Source organism: Callithrix jacchus, chromosome 15, assembly GCF_049354715.1.
Source record: "Callithrix jacchus isolate 240 chromosome 15, calJac240_pri, whole genome shotgun sequence".
In the NCBI taxonomy this organism is placed as follows: Eukaryota; Metazoa; Chordata; class Mammalia; order Primates; family Cebidae; genus Callithrix; species Callithrix jacchus.
The window spans coordinates 6,944,621-6,968,085 of record NC_133516.1 but is presented as its reverse complement, the minus strand read 5'-3'; the positions used below and the strand labels follow the sequence as shown (position 1 = coordinate 6,968,085).

Here is a 23,465-nt window from a genome sequence, read left to right as displayed (position 1 = left end):
ACTGCTGCAACTCTTTAATCCAGCTACCATTATTTCTTACTTGCATTTCTACAATGTTCTTCTGAATCTTTTTGTTTTTATCCAGATTCTTCATAGTTTAGAGTTTAGACTCACTATAGAAAACAAATGATCACTTAAAAATTTAAATCGGGTCATATTGCTCCTCTTCTCGAAACCTCCCATTGGCTGCCTATCCAATCCAGAGGAAAAGTCAAATTCCTACAAAGGCCTATGATGTCCCATGTGGTTTGGCTTCCCGAGACCTCTCTGATCTCATTTGCCCCAGTGTACTCGGCTCCAGCTGCATTGGCTTCCATGCTGTGCTTGGAATGTATCAGCAATGTCCTGCCTCAGGGCCTTTGCACTGACAATTTTCTCTGCTTAGAGTGCTCTTGTCCCAGCTAGCTGTATGGCCAACCCTTTACCTCTTTCTGAAATGTCACCTGCCCATCTTAACTGAAATTGTAAACTTTGCTGCCTGCCTCCTAAAATTTCTACCCTATTTATATACTCTATTTTTATGACTCTTTTTTTTTTTTTTTTGAAATGGAGTCTCGCTCCTTCACCCAGGCTGGAGTGCAGTGGTGCAATCTCGGCTCATTGCAACGTCTGCCTCCCGGGTTCAAGCAATTCCCTGCCTCAGCCCCCCTAGTAGCTGGGATTACAGGTGCCTGCTGCCATGCCCAGCTACTTTTTGCATTTTTAGTAGAGATGGGGTTTCACTATGTTGGCCAGGAGGTCTTGAGATCCTGACCTCAGGTGATCCACCTGCTTCGAACTCCCAAAATGCTGGGATTACAGGTGTGAGTCACCACGCCTGGACTTTATGACTTTTTATTGTAGAATATTTAAAAGATACACAGAGTAGAGTATAATGACCCCCTAAATATGTATTGCCCAATTTTAACAACTGTCAACTATGGCCAATCTTTTGCTATTTATTCCCACCCACTACTCCTCATCCCAGATTATTTTAAAGCGAATCCCAGAGTCATATAGTTACATTTGTAAGACAGTCTAGTCTCATTATTTGTGGTAGTTATGTTCCATAAAGCCACAGTGAATGCTGAACCAGTAAGCACTAAACCATGACTTCTGAGAGTTGGGTTCCCATGAGCCTCTGGTCACATTTTCATCAATAGATCAATACACAACCTTGTTTCGTGTGTATTTCTTTTAAATGCACTTTATATAATATGCATTATTGATTCATTAACATTGCACTCAGGGCAACGTCATTATAACTCATGCTTCAGTGAAGCTTCTCTAACCACATATATTTTCTCTGCTAAGCTTATCACAGCTTTTTTGTACCTAGGAACACTAGATAGCACTTCAGTCCTATGCTTGGGGACATTTTAAACGATAAAATCACCAACAAAACCCACAAAAATGTGGCACTAACTAGGTCATAAAAAGGGTACTTCATGGGAGCTGAAGCTAGAAGGCAGTGCGCTGCCCCGTTCAGCCTCAGATGGGAGTGTGGCTTCAGGTAACTTAAACGTTTTGCCTCCCTGCACATGTCTCCTAATGACTGTGAAAGTTCTTCAAGTGTTGATTTTAAAGGTACAGATAAATTGTATAGCAAGCAGATAAATCTGTAAATATGGAATCTGCAAATAATAAAAATCTGTAGTTTAGTATCTATTTTCAACAGAGGTTGTTTTTAAAAACATAATCACACCATTATTATTTTAGAAGATTTTTTTTTTTTTAAGACAGAGTCTCACTCTGTTGCCCAGGCTGGAGTGCAGTGGCACAATCTCGGCTCATTGCAACCTCTGCCTCCTGGGTTCAAGTAATTCTTCTGCCTCAGCCTCCTGAGAAGCTGGGACTACAGGTGCCCGCCACCGCACCCAGCTAATTTTTGTATTTTTAGTAGAGATGGGGTTTCACCATATTGGCCAGGCTGGTCTCAAACTCCTGACCTTGTGATCCACCCACCTTAGTCTCCCAAAGTGCTGGGATTACAGGCATGAGCCACCGTGTCCAGCACTATTTTAGAAAAACTTTAATAATTCCTTAGTGTAATCAAATATCCAGCCATTGTATCTCCCGAGTTTTTCTCTATTTCTTAAATCTCTTTTAATCTGTACATTTTCTCTCTACCTCCCTCTCTTTTTTCTCTCCTGTTTTTACCTTGCAATCTTTGGTTGCAGAAACAGATTGTTTCCTACAGTTTGGATTTTGCTGATGGTTCTTCTGGCATTATCTAACAAGCTTCTCTGTCCCCTGTGCTTCCTGTATGTTCGTAGTTAGATCTACAGGCTTAATCAGATTCAGGTTTTATTTATTTTCATTCTTTGGCAAACTGCTTATAAGCTGATTTGTGCTTCCTTCAGAGAGCACATAATGGCTGCCTGTTTCTCACCTAGTCATGTGAATTGTCACTGGTGCTCATTTTCTTGGCCAGTGATTCTCAAGCAGGGACAATACGTCTCTTCCCACAGGGGACATTTGGCAATGTCCGGTAGGTAGGGACCAGATATGCTGCTCACGATCCTATAAGGCACAGGAGGGCCCCTCACAGGGAATTCCCTCACAGGGAATTATCCAGCCCCAAATGTTGGAAAATGGTGGTGCTCTAATTCTGTCATTTCTGCTCCACTGATGAGCTGAAATACTTTTATACAGAGAAACTTCTCCTCAAATGTAATCACAAACTTCTAGTATCCTAAGGTACAAGGCGTATAGACGTAGTGTGATTAAGCCGTGAGGCCCAATCGTATAGAAGTGGCGTGATTTAAACTGTGAGGCCCAATCGTATAGAAGAGGCATGAATTAAGCCATGATGCTCAGTACTGTTCCAACCTGGGCCGACAGGAGCCTTTCCATATAGGCTCCCACTTGGCTCTGATTTTCTTCCTTTTCCTTTTTTCTTTCCTTTTTTCCCCCTTTGTTAAAAGCTATCTTTTAATAAAATAGATAACAATATATTATATATTGTATGCCTCCCCCATTAAAGTAGGAACACTTGTTTGTTTTGCTTATGAATATGCTTAAGTATATAAAATAGTGTCTGGCACATAGTTAACACTTAAATATTTGTTAAATGAATGACTAACAGTGAGGGATTAGTTGTGTGGTCAGGGACAGCCTCTGTGCAGATGGTGCCCTGATATAGCACTGGTATGACAAGGAGGTGCCCACCATGCGAAGATTTGAGGAAAGAGCATTCCAGGCAGCGAGGAGGCTTCATGCAAAGGCACTCTACTGCAGGAATTAGCCTGGCTTCTTTAAAGATCAGAATGAACGCCACTGTGGCTAAAACAGACTGGGCGGGAAGAAGGGGTACCAGGTGAAGTTGAAGAAGTAGGCAAGCTGAGATCTCATAAGTCACGGCAGAGTTCCCATTTTATTGTTTGATGGAAGGAAATTGGGAGGTCTGAAGTAGGAGAGGACTCGATTAGATTTACATCTTACAGAGACGTGCTCTGGATGTGATGTGAAGAAATGGCCTTTGCAGGGCAAGAGTGGAGACAAGGAGACCAATTAGGAATTTCCTGGGGAAGTTGAGGATTGGATGAGGGATGTGTGTGGGGCTAGGAATTTTTATTAGGGAAGTTGAGGATTGGATGAGGGATGTGTATGGAGGGGTGGGGCTAGGAATTATTGGGGAAGTTGAGGATTAGATGAGAGATGTGTGTGGGGGTGGGGCTAGGAATTATTGGGAAAGTTGAGGATTAGATGAGGGATGTGTGTGGGGTGGGGTTAGGAATTATTGGGGAAGTTGAAGATTGGATGAAGGATGTGTGTGGGAGTGGGGCTAGGAATTATTGGGGAAGTTGAGGATTGGATGAAGGATGTGTGTGGGAGTGGGGCTAGGAATTATTGGGGAAGTTGAGGATTGGATGAGGGATGTGTGTATGGGGGTGAGGTTAGGAAATTACTGGGGAGTTTGAGGATTGGATGAGGGATGTGTGTGTGTGGGGTGGGGTTAGGAAATTATTGGGCAAGTTGAGGATTGGATGAGGGATGTGTGTGGGGAGGTGGGGCTAGGAATTATTGGGGAAGTTGGGGATTGGATGAGGGATGTGTTGGGGGTGGGGTTGGGAAATTATTGGGCAAGTTGAGGATTGGATGAGGGATGTGTGTGTTTGGGGGTGGGGCTAGGAATTATTGGGGAAGTTGAGGATTGGATGAGGAACGTTTTGGGGGGTGGGGTTAGGAAATTATTGGGGAAGTTGAGGACTGGATGAGGGATGGGTGTGGGGGAGTGGGGTCAGGAAATTATTGGGGAAGTTGAGAATTGAATGAGGGATATATGCATGGGGTGTGGGGGATGGTAGTGGCAATAAAGAAAGGAAAGCATTTCAAAATATGAAAAATTGAAACATACAGATATATTCTGACTTTATACATGCAATTACCTTAAATATCTAGCAGGTTATTATGATAATAAGTGTCTGTATCATGATCAAGATACAAAATTTGATAATTTGTAGATGACATGGTCACCCCAAAGCACAAATTTCTTTTCTTTTTTTTTAGATGGACTCTTGCTCTGTCGCCCAGGTGGAGTGCAGTGGTGCAATCTCAGCTCACTGCAGCCTCCACCTTCCGGGTTCCAGTGATTCTCCTACCTCTGCCCCCTGGGTAGCTGGGATTACAGGCACCCACAACCACGCCCAGCTAATTCTTGTATTTTTAGTGGAGATGGGGTTTCATCATGTTGGCCAGGCTGGTCTTGATCTCCTGACCTCACTTGATCCGTCCACCTTGGCCTCCCAAAGTGCAGGGATTACAGGCGTGAGCCACCATGCCCGGCCAAAGCACAAATTTCTATAGCAGTATATGATTGTTATTAGGGTCATTCACCAAGTGTTTGAGTCTCTAACTTCTTGGAATATGGTAGGATTGTCTTCTTGGTTTTCTTGTGTTGGTTGAGGCCAATGAGCTGTGCATGAAAGTGTTACATGTCAAACTAAGCCAGGGCACTTAATTGTCAATGCAAGGTTCTCTAGAGGTCTTTTTTTCCATCAAGATGATGAGATTATAGCTGCTTTGTCAATCATGGTTTCCTGACTACAATGAAGAGAGCCTTTTGTCAACTGGCAGCGGGCACATAGCCTGAGTAAGGAGTAAACCTCTGTTGTCTTAATCAACTTAGATGATTTGTTTATAACTGCAGGATGATCTAGCCCATGATGATTGGTCTGTGGCACAAAAGCAAAATCATAAAGACAGAAAACCGAACCATCTTCCACCATCTTCCAGGAAGTGTCTGGGAAAGACAACTATTCCAAACCATTTGCTTCATCTCAGTGTGTTAATTGTACATCTGTTGAAATACATACATTGAAATATATACAATTAACAAGCCGAGATGAAGCAAAGTGTAAAATATGCTTGGAAATGCGATAAAACTGTAATATGCCCAATGTGGTTATTTTATTAGTCTATTTATTAGTGAAAGAACTTTTGGAAGGAATCTTTGACCTGGCTGACTTCACCCCAGCACCAGGCTAATTGAAAATCTCATCACATAAAGTACGAAAGTCAAGATAGCAGAAACCTACAAACAGAATGTCTCCAAGAGATAAAGAAGGCTGACTCTGGAAGGTACAGTGATTTCGGCCATCTTCCTAATCAATACTGTGAGCTGGGACCAAATTAATTGTGTGGTACATGAAACACCACCCAGGAAAAGCTGATGAGACCCAGACACCCCTGTATATTTTGCCTGACTTATTAACTTACGCTGTGCCACCATTTGGTCAGTTTTGATAAAAATACAGTACTGAGAACTGTTTCCTTCCTCCTTCTCCATGTCCTAGTGTCGTCTTGGTTAACAAACCCGACTAGCAATTGTTTTTCTTTTTCTTTTTTTCACAATGTTTGTGAAGATTTTCTAACCTGGCATCACATGGGTAACTTCCTTTTATTTGTTTATCTTATATTTCATCTAGAAATTATGTGATAGACCAGAGTGACACACAGACCTTTCTCTAGAGAGTTAACTAGGACTACGTATTAGCTTACAGACCAATGCTTGATTCCTTTGTTCTAATGCTGAGAATGGACTCAGTAAGCTTGCAGAAAAGTGAGTAAGTACAACGATAAAATAGGAACACATCCCTGGGCAACTTTCCAGGAGTTGAAGAGTTCACAATTTAATAGAGGGTGAGATACTAAGTTTCAAGTGTATATACTATTATTTTTAGGTAGAGTGTATCCCTGTAGAAAAGCTCATTTTGAAGAAGCATAATTGCACCTCTGTATGGACGTGGTCATCCTGTGTATTGAAAGGAAGGCAGGGAAAATGGATGAGAGGGCGTGGACCCCTCCTAAACCCAAGGCTAATGGAGGTGACTGGAGGTGTCAAGAACACAGATTCATCCCAAAGTTGATGTCATCTTTTTTGCTTCTTGGATGACAGCACTAACGTGATTCATAACTTGGCTTAGAAATAGTCATCTGTCTGATGGTGTCGCGGGCAACATTGCTTGGTATCTCCTGCCCGACTCTGTATGAAAAGCAAGCAACTGCATTTCCTTTCTGCAGTTTCTCCCCCATTTCGGCCAATCACGTTTCTCAAAATAACCTCACTGATTTTCTGGAAAGATTTTGTGAATACAAACATGTCTTTCATGTTCTCTGGCAGCTGGATCTAAAGACATGAACACTGAGGGTCCATGGCTGGCTGAAGCCACCCACCCTTATTATGTCTGATTCCTGCACACTTCCTTTAATGAAAAATCACAGGAAAGAGACTGATGGAATGAAAAGGCCACGTTAATATGCATTGCCAGTGTCAGAGACTATCCCAGAGCCTGGTGTGGGTGATGATGCAACAGCTATTTTGTGTGATTAATGAAGAAATTCAGATATCCAGTTCCACGTATAAGGCCTATACCTGTTTCCAAGGCAGTCAGTCTATTGCAAGAAACAGACAAACGAGCAAATGAAATCAATACAGTGTGGTAAGTGCTATGCATGTGTTGTTAGCAGTATGTGTGGAATGTGGCAAGAGCTTTTAAAAGTAGCATTTCACCTGAGCTGGAGAGGATTATATTAGTTTTCTGTTGTTGCTCTAACAAATTACCACAAACTTAGAACACAAATTTATTATCTTACAGTTCTACAGGTTAGAATGCTGACACAAGCCCCATGGGGCTGAAACAAAGGTGTCGGCAGTGATGCATTCTCCCGAGAGGCCCTCAGGGAAAACATTTCCTTTTCTAGCTACTAGAGGCTGACCACATCTTTCAGCTCCTGACTCCCTTCCTCCCTCTTCAAAGCCAGCAGCCTAGCATCTCTCCGACTTTTCTCCCTTGGTCATGCCTCTCTCTGACCATAGCCAAGAAAAGTTTTCTCCACTTCTAAGAACACATTTAATTAGATTGGGCCCACAGGAATAATACTAGATAATTTCCCAGTCTCAAGGCTATTAACTTAATCACATCTGCAAACTTCATCTTGCCAAGTAGGGTGACATCTTCTCAGGTTCTAAGGATCAGGACACAGACATCTCTAGGGGCCAACCACTGGTCTACCACCGTGAGAGAGAGGACGGGAATAAAGGCATTCTACATGGGGTGACAAAATTAAAGGCGAAACTAAAATTATTCAGGTGAATAGGGGAAGGGGAAAAATGTGGGGAGAATCTTGACCAGATGGGGACTTCGGATTAGATGAGAGCAATAGGTACTGAGACCAGCACATGGGTTCAAGAACACTGAGAGATAGAGTTGTTATTTCCTTGGTATTTCAGAGAGGTGTGTGGCTATTTCCTGTTGCTTCGATACACACCTCAATAGCTGAGAGTTCTGCTATTATTAACTTACTTATTCTAGTTTAATTAGCAGCCTGATGAGGGAGGTGCGTGGTTTTATTAATGAAGATAGAGTTTCTTGTTTGTTTTTTAGGTCTCTAGCCAGGGCAATAATGAAAATGTGATCACAACAGGATGAAAAAATCAAATGAAAGAAGAGCTGAGACTGTAATGAAAGAGACAATATATCTTTTCAATAAATTAGGGAAGAAAGACTAATACAAACAGTGATGGGCTGTGATCTTGAGCTACTCTGGCTCAATGTCTCATATTTTCATAAGTAAACACTTTGTGTTTGCTATAGAAACTTTTCTACTTTGAAATCTTTAGGGCAAGTCCAGAAGTGCAAATAAATAATGTATTTGCATGTCTATTTTATCATATACATTCTTATCACAAAGAGACAAAATGGAGCCATCTCTGGTCTATAAAAGCAATTCCAATGTGCTTCAGATTCAGTGTCTATCTAAAAAAAAATCTAAAGAATTATTTGAAAAAAACCCTGTCAACCCAGAATTCAATACACAGTGAAAATATTCTTCAGGAATGAAGGTAAAATAAAAACACTTTCAAGTCAAGTCAAGGAAAGCCAAAAGAATTTGTTGTCAGCAGACCTACTCTAAAAGAATCAGTAAGGAAAGTCTTCTGACAGATGAAATGATACCAGAAGGAAACTCAGAACATCACAAATGAGGAAAGAGCAACAGAAATGGTAAACACAGCAGATTATTTTTTTCCTCTTGAATTCTCGAAGTATGTTTGATGGTTGAAAGTAAAAGTTAGGACATTGTCATATGAGATTTTCAGTATGTGCAGATGTCATATAACTGTAAGATAAAGGAACCCGTCTGGTGGTAAGAGTTTCACATTCGGCCGGGCACAGTGGCTCAAGCCTGTAATCCCAGCACTTTGGGAGGCCGAGGCAGGTGGATCACGAAGTCAACAGATCGAGACCATCCTGGTCAACTTGGTGAAACCCCGTCTCTACTAAAAATACAAAAAATTAGCTGGGCATGGTGGCGCGTGCCTGTAATCCCAGCTACTCAGGAGGCTGAGGCAGGAGAATTGCCTGAACCCAGGAGGCAGAGCTTGCAGTGAGCCGAGATCTCGCCATTGCACTCCAGCCTGGGTAACAAGAGCGAAACTCCGTCTCAAAAAAAAAAAGAGTTTCGCATTCTACTTAAACTAGTAAAATATCGATTCTACCTAGACTGTGAAAATTATATATGTAGATTGTAATCTCTAAAAGGGCTATTAAATATCATTCACTGAGATAATTAAAAACATATTAGATAAATAAAGGTAGGCATTAAAAAAATTTAAATTATCCAAAAAAGCCAAGGAATAGAAAACAAAGGAATGAAAAGTAGAGAAAACAAATAAAATGGGAGAGCTAAATTTATAATAATTATAAGCAAGTGGTCTAAATACACCAACTAAAAGAGAGAATGTCAGGGTAGTTGGAATAACTACGTGCTATCAACAAGAAACTCACTTCAAATGAAATAATACAGAGAGGGTAAAGGTAAAAGGTAGAAAATGATATATCATGCAAACACTAATCAAAAGTAAATGGAAGTTTTCATATTAGCATCTGACAACATTCCACTCAATAGTAGTATGTGAAACATTCCTTTTTAAGTGCACATGGATAATTCACTAAGATAGATTATATTCTGGGGAAAAACAAACTTTAACAAGCTGAAAACTTGAAATAATAAAAGATGATCTCTGACCATGGTAGAATTAAACTAGAAATAAATCTTGTTGAAAGATATCAACTGTATAGAAATACTGCTGATTTTTATATGTTGATTATTTTTATCCTGAGACTTTCCTAAAGTTGTTTATCAAATCTAGAAGTCTTTTGGCAGAATCTTGAGGGTTTCCTGGGTTTAGAATCATATTGTTAGTGGTGATAACTTTTTCCTTTTTTTGGTGGGGAGGGGCAGTGCCTTTTATGATTTTCTTTGGCCTGATTGCTCTGGCTAAGACTTCTAGTATTACGCTGAATAGGAGTGGTAAGATCCAAATCGAGAATGTATCCCCATTTACAATAGCCACACATACATAAAAATACCTGAGGCTACATGTAACCTAAGAGATGAAAGAAATCTATGAGAAGAACTGTAAAACATTGCCTAACGAAATCAGAGATGACACAAACAAGTGGAGAAGCATTCCATGCTCATGGGTTGGAAGAATCAATATTGTTAAAAGATCCATACTTGCCAAACTGATATAGAGATTCAGTGCTATTCTTATCAAATTACCAATGTCATTTTTAACAGAATTTGAAAAAAGTATTCTAAAATTCATTTCTAACAAAAAAAGAACCTGAATAGCCAACGTGATCCTCAGCAAAAATTAAAAAAAATAGAAATAAAGCTGGAGGTATTACATTACCCAACTTCAAACTATGCTACAAGGCTACAGTAACCAAAACAGCATTGTACTGGTACAAAAATAGACACATAGATCAATGGAAGAGAATACAGACCCCTGACATAAATCTGCACACCCACAACAAAATGATCTTTGACAAAGTTAACAAAAATAAACAGTGGGGAAAAGGTACTCTATTCAATTAGTGGTGCTGGAAAACTGGCTAACCATATGCAGAAGGCAGAAGGGTGAAGCTGGACCCCTGCCTCTCACCATACATGAGAGCAAGCTCAAGATGGATTAAAGATCTATAGGTAAGACCTTAAACTATAAAAATCCTGGAAGAAACCCTAGAAAATGCTTTTCTAGACATTGGCCTAGCACAGAATTTCTGATGAAGACCCTAAAAGCAAATGCAAGAAAATAAAAAATTACAAATGGGACTTAATTAAACTAAAAGGCTTCTGTACAACAAAAGAAACTGTCAACAGAGAAAGCAGATAACCTCCAGAATGGGAGAAAATACTTGTAAACTATGCATCTGAATAAGGACTAACATCCAGAATCTATAAGGAATTTAAATGAATCAACAAGAAGTAAATGAATAACCCTATTTAAAAGTGGACAAACGACCTGAACAGATCCTTCTCAAAAGAAGACATACCGGTGGCCGACAAACGTGAAAGATGCTCCACGTTGCTAATCCTCAGAGAAGTGTAAGTCAGAATCACAATGAGATACCTTCTCAAACCAGTCAGAATAGCTATGACTAAAGATCAAACAACAGCAAACACGCAAAAACCATACGTTGGTGAGGCTGCAGAGAAAAGGGAATGTCAGTGAGAATGCACAGTTCAACCCCTGTGGAAGGCAGTTAGGAGATTTCTCAGAGAACTTAAAGCAGAACTCCCATTCAACACAGCGATCTCATTGTTGGGCACATACCAAAGGAAAAGGAATAGTTCTACTGAAAAGATACCTGTGCTTGTATGTACATCACAGCACTATTCACAATAGCAAACACATGGAATCAACCTCAGCACCCATTAACAGTGGACTGGGCAGAGAATAGTATAGCTACACCATGGAATACTATGCGGCCATTAAAAGAAAGAAATCATATCCTTTGCAACAACATGGGTACAGCTAGAGGCCACAGTACAGCTAGAGGCCACAGGGAAACAGAAAATCAAGCATCACATATTCTCATTTGTAAGCGGGAGCTAAACACTGGGTACACATGAACGCAAAGATGGGAGTGATTGATAGACACTGGGGGTTCCAGAAGAGGGGGACAGAGAGAGGAGCAGGCTTGAAAACTACCTGTCAGGTACTATATTCCCTACTTAGGCAACATGATCCTTAGAGTTCTAACCCCAGCACAATGCAATAAGAACAACCTGCACATGTATTCCTTGAATCTAAAATAAAACAATAAAAAATAAAAACAGGAAAGATATTGTGAAAAATCTCCAACACTTAGACATTAAAAACACTCTTCTAAAGAGCACCTACCTATTTTATTTGCTGAAAACTACAAAATGCTGATGAGAGACATCAATAAATGGAGATCCATATTATGCTAATTAATTGGAAGACCCAATATAGTAAATTTGTCAATTATCCCCAAATTGATTCATAGATGGTGCAATCTCAGTTCACTGCAACCTCCGCCCCCAGGGCTCAAGCCATCCTCCCACCTCAGCCTGCTGAGTCGCTGGGACCATAGGCATGCATCACCACACCCAGCTAATTTTTGTATTTTTTGCAGAGATGGGCTTTCCCCATGTTGCCCATGCTGGTCTCAAACTCCAGAGCGCAAGCCATCTGCCTGCCTCAGCACCTAAAATGCTGGGATTACAGGCATAAGTCACCGTGCCTCAGAGGTGGGACTAGTTAGAGGTGCGTAATATCTGAGGGCAGAGTCCTCATGAATAGATTGATGCTGTTATCTCTGGAGTGGGCTCATTATCATGAGAGTGAGTTTGTTATAAAGTGAGTTTGGCCCTGTCTTGTGCTTTCTCACCCTCTCTCACCCTCTTGCCATCCACCATGGGATGACGCAGCAAGGCCTTTGCCAGATACCAACAGCTCAATGCTGGACTTCCCAGCCTCTGGAACTGTGAGAAATACATTTCTCTTCCTCATAAATTACCCAGTCAGTAGTGTCCTGTTTTAGCAACACAAAACCGATCAAGTCTTTTCAACAAAGCTACTGGAACAATTAGATATAAATATGTAAAAAAAGAACCTCAATTTAAACCTCATACTCTCTTATTTAAAAAATAACTAAAAATAGATGATAGGTAAAAACTATAACATTAAGCTATAAACTTGTAGAGAAAAACAGGGGGAAATCTTTGTGCCTTGGGATTTAGCAGAGTTGTCAGTTATGACACTAAAAAGGATAAATTGTACTTTATCAGAATGAAATCTCCTGCTCTGCCAAAGACTCTGTTAAGAGAATAAAAACACATGCCATGGACCAGGAGAAAACATTTAAAATTACGTATCTGACAAAGGACTTGTATGAAGGATGTGTAAAAAAATTCTAAAAACTCAAATTTTTAAAATGGGTTAACGGCTTGAACAGACATTTCACCAAAGTAGATTTAAAGATGGAAAATTAGCACATTAAAAAGATAACCAACATCATCAGCTCTTTGGGAAATGTGAGTTAAAACTAAAATGAGATAGTATCACACATTGATTGAAATGGCTAAAATTGAAACATACTGACCATTAATATTTGGTGTCTGAAAAAATGTGGATTCCTGGAACTCTCATGCACTGTTGTTGGGAATGCAAAATGGTGCACCCTCTCACGCACAGTGTGGTGGCTACTCACAAAGGGAAACACACACTTACAATGTGACCCACTAATTGTGCTCTCATTCCAGAGCTTTCATTCCGGAAAAATGAAAGCTTACATTACATACAAAACTTACACCCAAATGTTTACTGCAAATCACTTACAATCACCATAAATTGAAACTACTCAAATACCCTTCAAGGAATGAATGGTTAAACCAGTGTTCTCAGCACTACCATGGGAGGCTACTCAGCAGTACAAAGAAACAAACTGTACGAACAGCAGGAGCAAATCTCAGATGCATTATTCTAACTGAAACAAGCCAGGCTCAAAAGATGATTCACCTTGTGACTCCATTTATGTTATTCTGGACAAGGCCAACTTGAAGGCAGTGGTTGACAGGGCTAGACTTGGGCACAGGGCCGAGATCTGAGTACCGCAGGAGGGGACTTGAGGGGGTCGAGAGAACAGTGTGTCCTGATTGTGGTGATGGTTACATGACGCAATACATGTATTCAGATTTACAGAACCAAACACCAAAGTAAAGACTCATTTTACTGTGCGTTGATTTTTTTTAAATGAGAAAAAAAAATGTATATTTGGACATAAAGACAATAGAAACTGACAAATCTCCTTGCTGCATGTCTCCAGTTTGCAATGGTATTTTTCTTGTGGGACAGGAGAGAACATAAAAGTCATGAGTTTATTCCAGCTGAAAATGACAAGCATTCCTCAGTCAGGTGTTTTATTTTTATTTTTTGGAGGGGAAGGAGTTTCACTCTTGTCACCCAGGCTGGAGTGCAATGGCACGATCTTGGCTCACTGCAACCTCCACCTCCTGGGTTCAAGCTATTCACCTGCCTCAGCCTCCCAAGTAGCTGGGATTATAGGCGTGCACCACCATGCCCAGCTAATTTTGTATTTTTAGTACAGAGGGGGTTTCTCCGTGTTGGCCAGGCTGGTCTCAAACTCCCCACCTCAGGTGGTCTGCCTGCCTCGGCCTCCCAAAATGCTGGGATTACATGTGTGAGCCACCGTGCCTGGCCCTTAACCAGGTTTTATAAGGAAAAAAGAAAGAAAAAGGAACCAAACTTGGAGGAAGGATGCAATGAAGTCAAATGTTTCCCACTGCCCTCTGATACCAGGGTTAATCACTTCTGAAGTGGCTAAGGGGCCCAGAGCAGTCACACAGCTGTCACCCAGGAGTTATAAAGCCAGGGCAGTCCTAGTTTCTGGGGATCAATGTTAAATGTGGCATTGCCACAGCCTGTCGAGAAGTCTCTTAAAATGGAATCCCCAGGAATGTTCAAAGATCTTGCAACTCCCTTGGGGTTAAAAGACTGTAGTGAGACGAAAGCCTAACGTTCACCTACTTGGAACAGTGCCAGCCTCCTGTGTCAGATTTGGTATGCTGACAGAAGAAAGGGTGTCGACAGGTAGTAACTGTAAGGAAAAGGATAAAGCACGTGTTGAAGATGCGAGAAGCTGGGCTGAGCTGTACAGCACTGGACTCTATAAGCAGCCCTAATCCCGAGGTAGCAGGCCAGACTGACGCAGTGATGCTTATGAAAAAGTCACAGGGCCGGGCTGCAGCTGTGAGAGCTCGTCGGCTTAGATGACACAGCCCTACTCTGGATGTCCAGAGCCCATGTTAGACCCCATCTCACAGCCACCTGGATGTCTGGCTGCTTCTGTGGTGGGATAGATCTCATAAGACTTGGGCTTCCAAATCCAAGACTATGAGTTTAGAATGAGACAGAGATCTGTGTCCCTGTGATGTTGGCAGGACCATCTATTTGGTTAGGTCAGTAAGAGGCGTATGTGATCTAGAGAAAAAAATCAGAGTCAAGTACGCTGAGGTGCTTCATGATCTGACTTTCTGAGAAGGTGTGGGACAGTGGAAAGAAGCTGGAATGGGTCTGAGCCCTAGCTCTATCCCAACTCCACATGTGGTTTTAAGGCATCTCCCACTGAATTCCAACTTGTAGCTCAGCTAATCTATGTCACTTCTGATCTCAAATTGAGAAACTGAGTCACAGAACACTCTAATGACTCACCTTGGGTAACACAGTCATTTAGTGCCATACTGGCTTTAATTCAGATCTGGTTCCAGAGTCAGGGAACACGTAAGGAAAAGATTTTGATCTTACAGGCAGGCCTACCTGAGAGAAAAACTTTCCTTTCTTGAGAGGAAGATTGGCTAGCTAGCTACATACACACATGCAGAAACAGAAAGACAGGGAAAGCTGAGGGACTGGGTAAGATTTTCCTGTTTGGTTGGTTTTTTACCTGCGTGCAGCAACAACACCTACTAAGAGGAAATTGCAAGGAAATGTCCCTCCTCAGGCACACAGCTGCAAGACCTGTATCCCGAGTGCGGGTAATTTGTTAAGTGTTATTCTGATCTTCTCCACCACGGAGGGTGCAGAGTGGCTGACGCGAAGGGGCTCAGATCACAGGCTGCTGGTAGGATGGCAAGTGAGAAACAGTGAAGATTATCCAGAGGGAAATGCATGAAGGTAAACTACTTACAAAGGGATAAGACATGTCCACTTATTATTGATAAAGAAATGGTGGCAGTTTTGAAACAAAATAGGTAAGTCTCTAGAAATGGACAGGAGTTTAGAAATGGTGACCTCACTTCAGATTCTCAGGAGTTACAAAGGTAAAAATGTCTTTTTTTTTTTGTAACCAAAGTATTAACAAAATTCTGACTCTGCTTCCCCTTCCTGCCTGAGTCCCCATTGCTTGTCCACTGTGTCCACCCACTCTTCATGTTCAGCAGAGGCTGCCTCATTCATCTTTGTATCACTTATTAGACTAGCCTAGTAGAGTGCTGGCATACAGCAGGTACTCAATAAATGCTTGCTGGTAAGTTGATAACGTTGACTTAGTAAGCTCTAAAGGGCCACATAAGGAATTATTGTATCTCTTGAAGAGATGCCTCCCTGAAGCTATTTTAAATCTGGGAGTAGAAGTCAGTTATCCGGCTTGATGTGAACAGCAAGGGTGTTTCACTTCGGATGTCCAGTTCTCTCTGGGAGGGTTGAAGTGAGAGGGGAGATGACCTGGTGAATCAGCTCTTGGGCGGCACCCTGTACTGAGGTTGTTTAGGGTTCACCATTAGCTGGAAGCCTGGGGAGCAAGTTTCTAGCAACTTTATAGCCAAGGAAGGAAATCAATGTCAGGTTAAGGAAAGCATAATCAAAGGACCTCACATACGAATGTGAAGCCCAGGCAGGATCTGAGGAGCTTAGAAATGGGTGAAAACTACTTGGTGCAAGGTAGGATGAAGGCAAATGGTTGGTGAACGCAACGGTGCTGGAAGTCGATGCTTTGGAAACAGTGGCCATTTAAAAGCCCAGGTCAAGCTAGGTATGAGGTTAAAAATCATAACAGAAACACACCAGTTTCTTCTCTCTCATTTTCCATGTGTATATGGATACATCTTGATGCTGACATATGTCTATTTTAGGTTAAACATGTTGGAACTTGAACAGCTCATCTTTTTTTTTAAGTTGCTGAAATTTGACCAAACATAAAATGTGGACATAAGCTTGACCAGCCGATCATGTAACTGACTGCAAAAAGGCAGTGCTTTATGTTTTTAAAGTGATGCCTGAAGACTGACTCTTCTATTACCTGTGAATATGAATGACACCCTGTACAAAGAAGGGGTGTCCTGGGAATGTCTTCAGTCTGACTTGGGGGTCCTGGACCGGGGACCTTGTCCTCCCCACTTTGTGCAGTTACTGACATGCAAGTGTGTGGAAAAACCTGCCCCTGACATACTCTCAAGGCCTGTGGTTTTGAGAAACGCAGGTTTTGGCCGGGTGCGGCGGCTCATGCCTATAATCCCAGCACTTGGAGAGGCTGATGCAGGCAGATCATTGAAGTCGGAAGTTGGAGACCAGCCTGACCAATATGGTGAAACACATCTCTACTAAAAATACAAAAATAAGCTGGGCGCAGTGGCGTGTGCCTTTAATCCCAGCTACTCGGGAGGCTGAGGTGGGAGAATCGCTTGAACCCAGGAGGTGGAGGTTGCACTGAGCTGAGATTGCACCACTGCACTCCAGCCTGAATGACAGAGCAAGACTCTGTCTCAAAAAAAAAAAAAAAAAAAAAGAAAAAGGAATGCAGGTTTTAGTCCTGGCTCCACCTCTTACCACTTCTCTGACCACTGGTGAATCATCTTTCTGAGACTCAGCTTTCTCCCAATTGAATGGGAGGAACAATAGTATGTAGCTCATGAGGTTGTTGTGAGGGAGATGAATGTGATAACGTGAATGTTTAATAAGTATATTTGATATACTGCAAATGCTCAACTACTATTTTATGTTATCAATGTTATTATGTACCTTAACTGGGCATTCAGAAATATCAAATGTGGAAGAGAAGCCAGACTCAGTGTTGCTGGGTGTGTGATCAAACTGTAGAATGCTCGCTCTGCTAGTTCCGTTAATTCAGAAGAATCACTGGGAGCTGGTTGAACGGTAAGCTTTGGTGAGAGAGATTTGTGTATTCAGCTGGGAACAACTGATGGGGTGGGAACACAGCTCACGGGGTCGCAGGCAGGGACCGGAAAGTCTTACAAAGCACAAGATGGGGGCAGGCAGTCCTGGCGTCTTACCTGCATCTCACTCAGGGCTGCCGGACCACTGCAGGTCTCGGACTTGCTACCTGAAAAGCTGACTTCTTCTGTTCACCCGGGGCCCTGAGTGAAAGGGAAGCTCACTAAGCCCAGGGCTCTTATTCCAGTGATAGGAAACAAACTTAACCAACTAAACACACGTAGTACTTAACAAATACCAACTGCACATAGTGTTTAGTCAATAATCACAAAATGAGGAAAAGGCAGGTCTCAACTGGATAGAACCAGAAGACCCACGACAGCAGCCTGGGTGGCTTCCAGATACGCTTGATTTGCCGCAGGACTCAGAAACCAGAAAAGCAGCCTGGTGATATAGGTCCTCACATGTTCCTCCTTGAAACTGAATCCTCGCTGAAAACTGAGCCCAAAGACACAGGGAGACATCTGTCAAAATGCTGAGAAGGTGAACTTCAGAGGAATGGCTCATGGAAAACGTCCACGTGAGCCCACAGAAGGAAATTTTCAATATTTGCCTCAACCAGCCACCAACTTTCTGAAACCAAAAAGAGAAACAAATAGACAAAACTCTGCCCCTGCTCTTTCAGATCATTCTTCCCAAGTGATGCGAGTGTTTAGGAGTTAAATTTTCTTCTGTGGCTCCTGCTGTCCCCCTAGAATAGAGCTCTAAAAGCAGACAGACAGCTGTTTCAGAAAAGCATGAGGCAATAATCAGCCCACACTGCTTACCAAAGCACAAAGCTCTCGGGAACACAGGCCATTATTCAAATCAGACCCAAACTCTCTCTTTCTCTCTTTTTAAAATCCTCAAACTGAAAAAGTAGGCTAGAATATTCAAAATCTCTCTGTAATTTTCCTCCAAAATAAACAATGTGGTCAGATATTTTTTTCTTTTCAGAGCTATAAAAATGCCCCGACAGACATACAGAATTTCATACTCAGGAATGAAGAGCTTCAGGAAGCTGCAGATGTAAGGAGATGTTTTTTCTAAACAGAAGTCTAGATGTTTTTTCTAGACAGGAGACTGGTGGAGTTGTGTTCAGTCTCTTCTCAAATTCTAAGAAAGTGGGCCCAGCCTCAATGGCTGAAGCTTTGCCAATGGCTGATGAACATTAGATTTTCCTAAAATGACCCCGAGTCTGGTCACTGCTGTCAAGAAGCCTTTGCCAGAGCAAAACCGCCCACCTAAAGGTGAACGATTTCAAACGCTTTCATTTGACCCAGAAAATCCTTCTCATTGTGATTGCAACTGTCTCTCCACACAGGGCTCGCTCACGCCTGCCGTGTTTCATGCCATTCACCTAACCATGTCGCTTCCTCTGCACACGTCCTTACACACACTCTTTTCCCTTCCAAGCACGCGGCCCAGTCGTCACTCACCTGGCAAATTCCCACTGGTCCTCCAAGACCTAGTGCAAAGTCGCTTCCTTTGTGACGCCTCCTGGATTTCGTATCCCGAGTAAATGTGTATTTGTAGTAAGAGGAATAACAAAGAGGAAGGGTCCAAAAAGCTGGATTCTGTGTCCACCCCACACACACTAGGCTATGAGTTTGCCAGTTGCTTCAACTTTCTATTTAGTTTTCGTTTCTAAAATGGTGATTTGTAACCCCTCGTATTCCCAATTCACAGATGTGTTACAAAGTTCACAGAATGAAACATAAAACCTCTTTCAAAATACCACTCAAAACTCCGGACTACGTAGCAAGAGGGCTTGCACTGTGATTGAGGCAGAAGTCTCTGGAGTCCGTCTGAATCTGGCTCTGATATTTATCGCAAGCATGACCTTGGGCAAGTTAACTGACCTCTCTGAGCTTCAGATTCCCCATCCGTAAAGTGAAGATTATAAAAGCAGCAAGTGCTTGTGGGGTTCCTAAAAACCCACATGGACAGCAGCTGATGTTGCAGTGCCTCACACGCAGTGTGCATGTGGTGCACGTCAGCTATCACTGGCGGAATTTTCTCATTGGAGTGGCACGCTGCAAGAGCAAGGACTCTGTTTCGTTCAACCTCTTCAGCACCCAGACCACTGGCTGGTGCCTGGGAAGTATTCAATAAATATTCGTCGAGTTGATGTAACCCCCACACTTACTCACAGGACCGCAACCCCCTTCTACTAGACGCACACACTATGAACAGAGCAACATTCAGAGACTGTCTTGGGATGGGTGTCCAAACTAACAGGTAAATTTCTAATCAGTTTCAAGTCCCTCCCTTTACACACAATGTCTGTCCATGATGGCATGTAGGTGGTTGGACCCCCTAGTAAATATGTTACTCCCTTTATTTTCTATTGTGAAAAATGATACGGAGCTACCAGAACACCACTAATCTCCTGGTTTGAATAGGCGTGCTAAGGTAGAGGTATTTTCAGACTTAGCTGGCACAATGCAAGGATTAAACTCACAACATCACAGTGGAAAACACAGACTTGAACACTCCCCAGTCACAATGACAGCAGCGAGCGTTGGGTCTGACGGAGAGAAGATGGAGCTGAGGGAAGCAGCGTTTGTTACAGGTCGTCACAGACCAGCTACATGACTGTAGTTAATCCCCAACGCAACACAGCATTTTACACTTTCCACTCCACAGATTGGAATCAGAGGCTCAGAGAAATTAAATAGTGTTTCAAGGAAACATAACGTCATTTACCCAAAACCAGTCCTTCCTGCACAACACGAAGCCTGGCACATTGGAAGTTCTCAGTCCATGGAGAATATTGAATACGGTTTTATTTTATTTCTTCTGGCTGGTCAGAGATGGCAGTGGAAGTGATGTTCAGCCTGTTTTTAATTTTAACTGGGGCTTTTGGACTGTTCTGAAGACTCCATTTCCTCCATGTTTCCTACAGGAAGTGGCTTTGCTGACTGAGACAGCCTCCAGTCCCAAGTGAATCTAATTCAGAAGCTGGTTCTTACCCTGCCCTCTTACTGTCTTATGACCAAATCTTGTCTCTTGGTTCCTAAAGAATGGGTAGAAATTTGCCTTGATGGGAGAGACATGGCAAGGCCACAGTGATTGTCTGGGACTATATTAAGGGCTGATAGGTATGGTGGACATTCAGGAGCTCAGGATTAGTTTAGCTCTCTCCGTGCAGGATGCAAGAATGTATAAAAATAAAGTGCTGCACACCGAATGCTAGGCACAATATTAAGAGTTTTTACTTGTATGATGATATTTAATCTTTATAATTAAAATATTTGCAAATATACACAATTAAAATAAAGGTAGTCTGGCACGGTGGGGAAGAGTTTTGCTCTGCAACACCCCGGTTGGAGTTTTGACTCACTATTGGCAAGTGCCATTTTCTTATCAGTTTTTTTCAACTGTAAGAAGAATATTAATCATAATATTTACTTCGGGTGATTTTTGTGAGAATTGAATGCAAAAAAACCTTAATAATCTATTGATATAAAGGGATAGGTATAGTTCTGGAACAGAGTAAGCACTCAGTTAATGTCCCCTCAACAGCAGCATCCTGGGGGTGGAACCCACGTCCATTCAGTTCAGCTCCCGTCTCCAGCTCCTTCTGTATAGTAAGTGCTCAGCAAATATGAAACGTGGGTTGGATAAATAAATAAATGCATAATGGATGCAATGGGAGAAGTATTAGAAGGACCCTCAGGCCAGGAGGGTTGAGAATATGATATAAATACTATAAGGAGGGTTCATATTAAAATAAAATTAAGAGAAGTCTCAAGGAAAACTTTCAAACTTTGCTTTCTACCCCATTTAGTACAACGGAGAATTTGAATGTTTTAAATGGCTCTCATCCACATAATGGATTTTCTTTGATCTCCCTCCTAAATACACACACACACACACACACACACACACACGCAGACACGCACACACGTACAAACACACTCATGCTCACACATACACATGAGTTGGGGGTACCTCTGAAAACAACCTGCCTCCAGGCCTTGTGCTTAGTTATAGCCCTCTACAAACAGGGGTTTGTGTAGGCTGGGGAGGAGAAACCCAGTATGGTTTCCTCTAGCTGGCATGCATATCTAGAATTTATACTGAGGTCTGAGGCTTGGAATAAGTTACCTGAGAATTGTGTCTTCCGGGGAAGCTTCTCTCCAAAATCCTAGACTGTCCTGCGTTCCTTCCCCCAGTTTGAATATGGGTAGTTCAAGGCAGTATTTTCTTGCAATAGGGAAAGAAAAAGCATCCCAAAGGCAGTTCAGAAGTGAATATGCTCTGGGCTTTGAGAAGGCCTCGCTCTGAGAAGGAGCTGAGTGCACCCCGCTTGACTCCAGTGGCTGGGCTAGAGGGTGGAATTTAGTTCATGCCTGGGGTTCCTCCTGCCCACAGTAGGGAAAAATAAACTTTATATTAACTGAATTAATATCATTAATTTTTGGTTAACTATATTACTTCAAGTCTCTGGGGCTACCTGCCAGGAATGGGAGATTATCTAAATGGATAGGTACACATGGGAACTTCGGGGTTCAGAGAAGGTAAATGTGCATTTTCAGAGCTTAGGCTGAGATTTAAATGCTCAGTAGAAATTGCTTTTGATCCTGGTCTCCTCTGAAAGGTTTTGGAACCTAACTATATTCCATACAGGGATCTTATCCATGCAATCTCTGCTGCTTTATCTGTAAAAATGGTGAAAATATTTTTCTCCCAGAATTGTTGTGGAGATGAAACAAGATGTATATGGAATTGCTTAAATGAGCAGTGCAAATAAAAATCTGGGGGAAACTGGGAAACAAATACCAGAATTGCTTAAACTGGTGTCTTAATGTGTTAATTTAAGAAAGTTCTCTACTTCCACCAAAACAAAATTTCTACTTGACAATTTTGCGTGTTCATGTGAAGTCACTGAACTTAACTGGATGAACAGAACTCCATTCTGTAAAATATTCTGCAATTTATACTTTTTTGCATTTCAGATGTGCCCTTTCTGATGTTTGAGTTAGGGAATCTTACTGTATAAAAAACAGTCTAAAAAACCTGCCTTGTCTTCACCTGTCTTTTGCTATTGACCCAGCACTGACAGTGATTGTGGCTACTGACAATCTCAGTAAACCAGTGTAAAATTAGTGCCGTCTTGTAGGGTTGTTTCAATACTTTGCCATAGCCTATGGCTAGAAGCTTAATTCAAGACTTCCCTAGAGCTGAAGCCCAGGTGATGTAGCCACAAGGCCTGGAAAGCAGAAGACTGTTGCCTGGCAACCAGAAACATCTGGAAACATCCAGTTCACTTTCTGTTTAGTGTTCACAGTCCTCTTGATATTCCAATACTCACAGCAGATGTTAAGCCTCCTGTTTGAATTTTAAAGGCATGAAACAGTAGTGAAAAGTGGAGACAACGTTTTCATTTGCAGACAAATTGGCTTCAGCTCCAAATCTCTGGGAATTTGCAAAGACTCATTTTCTTCATGTTGATTTTCCCTTCTTCTTCCCCTAAATAGAACTAGTACACTGCTATTTTTTCCTCCCTTAACTTATAAGAAGAGTTAAGCTTCTTATAAACCAGAAATGCTTGCTGGGAATGTTGATAAAGAAGGTAAAGATAGAAGGAGACTTTAGAATATTACTTATTCATTGGCTCATTCATTCGTTCGTTCTTTCACTCACCCATGGGTACATTAACAAATGCGTAAGAGTCAGAAGTCAGATACTCTTAAGTTCAAATCTATCTGTCTGAATGACCACATTTGAAGTTACTTAACCACTTACTAAGCTTCAATATCCTCTTTGCAAGAGGACTAATAATAGGAACTGTGTTTTAGGGGCTTTTCAGGTGAGAATTAAGTGAAACAAGGCAGGTAAAGGGACCAGCGTAGCTCATGGTGTGGAGGGAGCTCTCAGTAAGTCGTCGGTGATGCTGTTGCTACTCTGATATTTCTGTTGGTCAAGTCCCACT

The 23,465-nt window shown here is 41.9% G+C and overlaps 1 protein-coding gene across 3 annotated transcripts in view; it reads right to left on the bottom strand.

Annotated features, from left to right (window-relative positions):
- KCNMB2 (potassium calcium-activated channel subfamily M regulatory beta subunit 2) overlaps positions 1–23,465 on the bottom strand; it is a 284,223-nt gene that overhangs the window by 105,342 nt on the left and 155,416 nt on the right. Inside the window, exon 1 of one of the 3 annotated variants that reach the window (XM_054245355.2) lies at positions 18,964–19,173. The exons of the other annotated variants lie outside the window; for them this stretch is intronic. The gene's annotated coding sequence lies outside the window, so the exon portion shown is untranslated. Of the gene's footprint in view, positions 1–18,963; positions 19,174–23,465 lie in introns of those variants that run through there. 3 annotated transcript variants of the gene reach the window in all.